We start from the raw sequence: 7,172 nt of genomic DNA on the forward strand, positions 1-7,172 counted from the left end.
ATCTACATCTGAAAGCTCACTATTAATTAGTACTACCGAAGCCTTCCCTGTACTATTAACTGATCCAAAAACAGGTGGCTCGGGATCAACATAACTTGGCTGAGAAGTGAAAACAGAAACTCCCGTTTTTTCAGAGTTACATCCAGAAACTCCAGTCTTAGTTACAGAACACAAAACTTCATTCAACTCTGGTGAAATAAGCTCATTTGACTCCTGAATTTTCTCAAACTTGGAAGAAACAAAAAATGGATCATTAGACAGTGACAGTGAGAGAAAACCTCCAGGCAGCATATATTTTTACTTCTATTTCACCACAGATTATACGGTTCCACTGTACCTTAACATTAAGTTAATAACATATTTTATGGTCCCATGGAGTATGGTAACAACTTCAACTGCGATCTCCCCTCTTTCCCCCATCAGCTTGAGTGTCAGTCCAAGAAAAAAGGAGCAGAAAATCAGGCCAAGCGTGTTGACATCATCAACGTAGTGAGCCACCAAATGAATTTCAGCGGTATTCTGAAGCAAGAGGGGGAGCACAGTAAGAGAAGTGGCCTGACAGTTATTTGATGTATTATTATTTGAAAAAGTAAGCTCACAAAATCGCATAGATCGCATAAATATTACATTTCACCCTTTATTGAAAACAAACAAGGGAGTGGTGTGTGCATAGCATGAGGAAAGGTAAAATACCTGCTGGACACAGGCCCGAAACAAATTCTGTGGCACCATGTTTCTGTTAAGAAACGAATTAACCTTCATAAATATTTTCATTTCCTCATGCTGACCATCTACAAAAATCATGGCAGTCTTTACTGCAATTTGTTGTTGCTTGTATACTGTCACCTTATTAAATCCAACAAAGCATCAATAGTGGAGAAATTTTCTTCATCTCCTTCTTTGATATCTTGAGTGTTGTAAGTAGCTCCTTGCTTGATTATCAGCACCAGAGCTAATCCTGCAAGACATACACAGAGATACAGAACCACAAATAAGACGCGAAAGTAAGTCTTGCTAAACACACCCAACTTCTGGGCACGTCCTTATTGGTCATTTTGAAGCATTTTGTGAATTAACATTAATTTACACAGTAATAAAACTACATATATTTAAATCTGACTTTCTTTTGCTTCCAGAATTGCATTAATTCTTGGTGGCATAAATTCAGTAAGGTGCTGGAAAGATGCTTCAAGCTTCAGATTAGATTATATCTACTTACTACAACAGTCACAGATATACAGACATTCCTATTTTCAATTATGTCCACAAAAAATCTGAAAGTAACTGGCTTCTTGTTTTATAGTTTTGTCTTTTACCCGTAATCACAGCCACAATTGATGTCAAGCTATAGTATACTGCTGCACGTATACTTATTTTTCTGGAGGCAGAAGCAGTCAAACCAGCAACTCCTGTAAAAGTATAAAACACAAGACAATACAGTAATCAGCAGATAGACACAGCAGACTTTCAAACAAACCATACCCAGATTAGAGATACTACATTTAAGCAGCCATAATTAAAATCCAGATATTCAATACCTGATGGTAATTTAGTTTGAATGTTAAAATGGCATAAAACAGGTTTTACAACGTACATGAGTAATATTTATAATGCTGTCCAAATACCTTTTTATTTTTTTTATTTGTATGTAATTCAAATGTGACTAAATTAAGTTTGTAATGTGACTAAAAATGATAATGCTGTTTATTGAAAGTGATATTGATGAAGTGACGTCTTTTGTAAATATAGCTTTAGACAAATAAATGTGAGTTATAAATGCTTCACAACTATTTTGTAATCACTACTTTTGTATATATTACATCCATTGAAAGTGTCAGTTCTTTTAAATTGCAAAAAAAAAAAATTTTAACATTTATTTTTAGATATATATCAGTGCATTTAGCGATATTGAGTTATGTGCTAGTGAGGCTTATGCAGACACAGTATTCAAGATACTCTAAATAATCAGCAGTCACCACTGCGACTATTTTCAAGAAACTGCCTTTGTAATTATAATTTTATGTTTTATTAGGACTTTGTGTATAGGACAGTACAGTACTATGCAAATGTGTTGAAAGTAAATAAGGGGGAAATTTTAATGAGCTTGAAAGTCAAGATTTATTTTTTTATTCTTCAGCACAACCTGAACTCTCATAGGAAGCTTTCTTGTAATTTCTTTAACTCAAAGTAGTTTTCAGGAGTAGTTCTCCAGGCTTCTTGCTGGACATCACACAGGCCTTCTGTGGATGTCGGCGCCCGTTTATTCTGTTCTCTGTTCAGATGATCTCACACTGCCTCAATAATGTTGAGCTCTAGACTCTGGGGAGGCCAAGCCATGACAGACAGTTTTCCATTATGCGTTGTCCTATCCAGGTATGGTTTTACTGTACTGGCAGTGTGCTTGAGATCACATCATTAAATCTTCCATCAATTTTGACATCACTGGCTAAAAAGCAGCTGAAAACTGTGACAGAGCCTCCACCATGCTGCACAAAATATCAAATTTGAATTCATTCATTTCTCTTGCTTAAGAAAGGCAGCTTCTTGACATCCACCTTTCCACTGAGACTTTAGAAACTAGATAGCTCAGCTGAAGGGCCAGGACTGTTTCTCATATATATGTATATGTGTGTGTGTGTGTGTGTGTGTGTGTGTGTGTGTGTGTGTGTGTGTTATACAGTGTTTACGTGGCTGAGCAAACAAAAAACCATTCCTCTGAAAATAGTACTGATCACTGGACTGAAAATGAGTGAAAAAGCCACCAATGTCCAAAGAAATCCTCTGAAAACAGAGAGAACTACTGCTCAAGACCACTTTAAAATTACAAGCAAGTCTGGCTCCTTGGAAACTATATCTGAAAAATGAGATGTGGCTCAAGACGTCTGCACAGCACTTTAGATATCCAGAATATATCAGTTAATTTGGTGAGAAATGATCCACTATCTTACTTATTATCACAGAGGTCACAATAAGAGGAACAGTAATGAACTGAAGCATCTGCATGAGTATTTCTCCTGGAAAGCCGAGGTAGTTTTTTCTACCTCTGCAAGAGTGTTGACACTCCTGATGACCAAGCCAACAGCAAGTCCTGCATAAAAGTAATACATAAACAGCTCATGAATGTTTTGAAAATGAATGAGTGCAGGAATAATACAAAAGCCATGCAAAAACACAACTTTAATATTTTTTTATGAAAGAGAAAAAAAAGAGTATAATTTCATCTTATAAAAAAATCGTATAGTGAAAAATGATCAAGGACATCTTTTTAAAAATTTCTTATTTGAAATTCTTCTTTTTTACTTTGATTTAAAAAGAAAATGTGAATTTAAACACAACAAAACACTGACCAGTTAAAACAAAATATGACAATTTTATTTATTCTCAATAACAAAATAAACAACCTAATTTCTCAAACATGTACAGATGCCAAGTTAAAGATTAATCATTAACAAATATTATTTTGCTTTTGGATTAGTGTTTAATAAGCTATTGTACCATTTCTTCTAAATATAATTCGTGCTTGGGCTTGTTTTCCCCTTTTCTTCTCTTTCTCGCTCTCTGTTGTCTCTCAGGTAGAGAAGTGGGGCAGCCTTTTGGTTTGCCCACCCATTGGCAGGTTTTCCAGTCTTTTCTGCCAGATTGTTGCCTCTTCTGTGGCGGTAATCAGGCTCTCCATTGGAGGACATGGTGCCGGGGAACCAATGGGACCCAGTCAGGTTCAGCCTGAATTAGCCACATACGTTCTCGTGGGGGCCCACCACCTACAGGAGGAGCCATAGGGTTTTGTTGCTTTGTGGACTGAGCAGTGGTTGAAGTCAGATGCCCCCCCACTGGAGGGATTAAGTCTCCCAGCTGGATAGGAAATGGATTGGTGTCCATCCAAAAGAGCTGGAGGAGCTGGCTTTGGAGAGGAACCCAGACCTCAATGAGCAACAGAAAACAGATGGATAAGTGGACAGATGGGGGCAGGAGGACCATGAGAGAGGAGGCAGAAATCAGAGAAAGAGGAAAAATCTGAGAAAAACTGGAGAAAGTTGAATAGTGAAGCCAAAACAAGAGCCAAAAACATAACAATACCATAGAATATGGAATATAAATCAAACACATTGCCAACATTTGTTGGGGTTTTTTGATTACAAACATTTACTTCTTTACTGAATAATGTACTAATGACTTATACATACTTATACATGACTTACATAATACAATTCATAATTGTTGGTTAAAAAGACACCTTGTAGGGGATGTGTGTTGTCATTTATCTGTTTCCTACATACTAGTTGAAGATGAATATTCTCCACTGAATTAACCTGCTGCTGATACACTGTGCTCAACAGGAGGAGCAGATTATATGACACTGTCCATTCCACTACTATAAAACTTTTTTAAAAGAATGAACCAGCCTTTGTTTTCTACATCTTGTTAGTGTTCAAGCTTTATTTACCAAATTTTACTCTTATTTTCTCATTTGTATTTTTTTTAACCCATTTCTTCAACCTCTAATATTTTATTTAAGGTAAAGATGATTATGCCTAGTAAACTTTAGATATGTCTGTAGTGTAGATCTGTTTTGGATTGTTATATTGTTGTTGTACTTCCGTGTATACTTCATAAATAAAGAGATAAAAAACATCCCATGTTTTTTTTAAACTATTTATTTATGTAGTTATTCTTAAGTTCTGTTATTGAAGTTTAAAATGAAATAAATAAAAATTGTTGATGACAAAAAAAAACAAAAAAAAAAAACATCTCATGTGTGTGGAGGATCTGTTCAGTGTCCATGCCTGTTGATAAGATCTGGGGTCACATAGATCAGGTCCAGTGGATGGTGCTGTTACACCCACAGTTATTTTATGGCTAACTCTCAGCACTGCTAGCAGTTACCGTAGTTTGTTATAAGCATGTTACAAAACTGGAAAAAAATCTCAAGGCACCCTTTAAACTCTGGGGATGCAAATAATAATAATAATAATAATAATAATAATAATAATAATAATATATCAGAAATAGCAGTGCTAGGAGGCCCAGCTAACACAGGGAGGCTTGATTAGCCCAGCAACCAAAGGTGTAGGCAGCAAAAAGGCCTGTTTAGTTGTTGAGGTTACCTGTATAAACAATCTTCATTTTGTATTAGAAAATCGGTTTAATAAATTAATGTTGTTAAAGCACAAATATTAAAAATGACTTTGTGGTTGTTTTGTTAACTGTGTTCCACAAGTCCTAATTAACTACCATATTGTTTTAAAGAAAGTTAGCTAGAGCATGTTAACAGTCTCAAATCAAGTGTAACTCACCGAGGACAACAGCCGCCAAACTCGCAAACATAAATTTGTTCTGGAAAACATAGTTGCAGCAGTTCCTCCAGTTTCTGCAAAAGTTTCTGACGTTAACCTCTTCCCGAGTTTCCTCCATTTTTGTTGAGCTCAACTAGCTAAAACAACCCCCTCCAGGACAACCACCTCCAGCTGAACGTCGGCAAGACCAAGGAGCTGGTGGTGGACTTCAGAAGGGGTCAGCACAGAGACTACAAGCCCATTATCATCAATGGAGCTCCAGTGGAGAGGGTGCAGTCCTTCAAGTATCTTGGTGTCCACATCTCCTCAGACCTGACATGGGCTGCCCACATTCAGGTCCAGACCAAAAAGGCTAGGCAGCGCCTGTACCACCTACGACAACTGAGGAAGTTCAGGGTCTCTCCAAAGATCCTCAGGATTTTCTATACAGGCGCTGTGGAGAGCATCCTCACACAGAACATGACATCGTGGTTTGGGAACAGCTGTGTGAAGGACCAAAAAGCTCTCCAGAGAGTGATCCGTACAGCAGAACGCTGCTGCAGGATTGCTCTCCCCCCGCTTCAGGACACCTACACCAGGAGATGCCGGACTAGAGCAGCGCAGATACTGAAGGACCCGTCCCATCCTGGCAGCAAACTGTTCCAACTTCTGCATTCTGGTAGAAGGTTCCGCATCTTCCGGGCAAGGACAGAGAGACTCAAGAGGAGCTTCTATCCCCAAGCCATCCGTGCCCTAAACACACACACCCGCCCGCTCACATCATCTCACATCATCTATAATTGACTGAGACAGGACTCTCTTCCAGACACTAAACCAAGGAATAATGTACATTTCAAATTCCTTTAATTTTAAACATGTTTATATTGTCTATCCAGTAAAATAGTCAGATGTCTATTCATATTAATGTACAGAATTCACCTGCTTGCTGCTACTACTGCACATTCACCCAATGTGTGTGTGTGTATATATATATATATATATATATATATATATATATATATATATGGAAGGACAGGCCCCTGCACGGTATGTACCACCGGCAGATAGAGGAGGTGGCTGATATCCAGAAATCCTACCAGTGGCTGGACAAAGCTGGACTGAAAGACAGCACAGAGGCACTAATCATGGCAGCACAAGAACAAGCTCTGAGCACAAGATCCATAGAGGCTGGGGTCTATCACACCAGGCAAGACCCCAGGTGCAGGCTGTGTAAAGATGCTCCAGAGACAATCCAGCACATAACAGCAGGGTGTAAGATGCTAGCAGGCAAGGCATACATGGAACGCCATAACCAAGTGGCCGGCATAGTGTACAGGAACATCTGTGCCGAGTATAACCTAGAAGTCCCGAGGTCAAAATGGGAGATGCCCCCAAGGGTGGTGGAGAATGACCGAGCTAAGATCCTGTGGGACTTCCAGATACAGACGGACAAAATGGTGGTGGCTAACCAACCGGACATAGTGGTGGTAGACAAACAGAAGAAGACGGCCGTAGTGATCGATGTAGCGGTTCCGAATGACAGCAATATCAGGAAGAAGGAACACGAGAAGCTGGAGAAATACCAAGGGCTCAGAGAAGAGCTCGAGAGGATGTGGAGGGTGAAGGTAACGGTGGTCCCCGTGGTAATCGGAGCACTAGGTGCGGTGACTCCCAAGCTAGGCGAGTGGCTCCAGCAGATCCCGGGAACAACATCGGATATCTCTGTCCAGAAGAGCGCAGTCCTGGGAACAGCTAAGATACTGTGCAGGACCCTCAAGCTCCCAGGCCTCTGGTAGAGGACCCGAGCTTGAAGGATAAACCGCCCGCAGGGGCGTGCTGGATGTTATATATATATATAATGTTCCTCCTCTACAGCCCCCCCCCAATTTTTGCACATGT

Source organism: Aulonocara sp. 'chitande type north' Nkhata Bay, linkage group LG1 (genome assembly GCF_057382095.1).
Source record: "Aulonocara sp. 'chitande type north' Nkhata Bay isolate Kocher_YH1m ecotype deep benthic linkage group LG1, A_spYH_male_GT1.1, whole genome shotgun sequence".
NCBI lineage: Eukaryota > Metazoa > Chordata > Actinopteri > Cichliformes > Cichlidae > Aulonocara > Aulonocara sp. 'chitande type north' Nkhata Bay.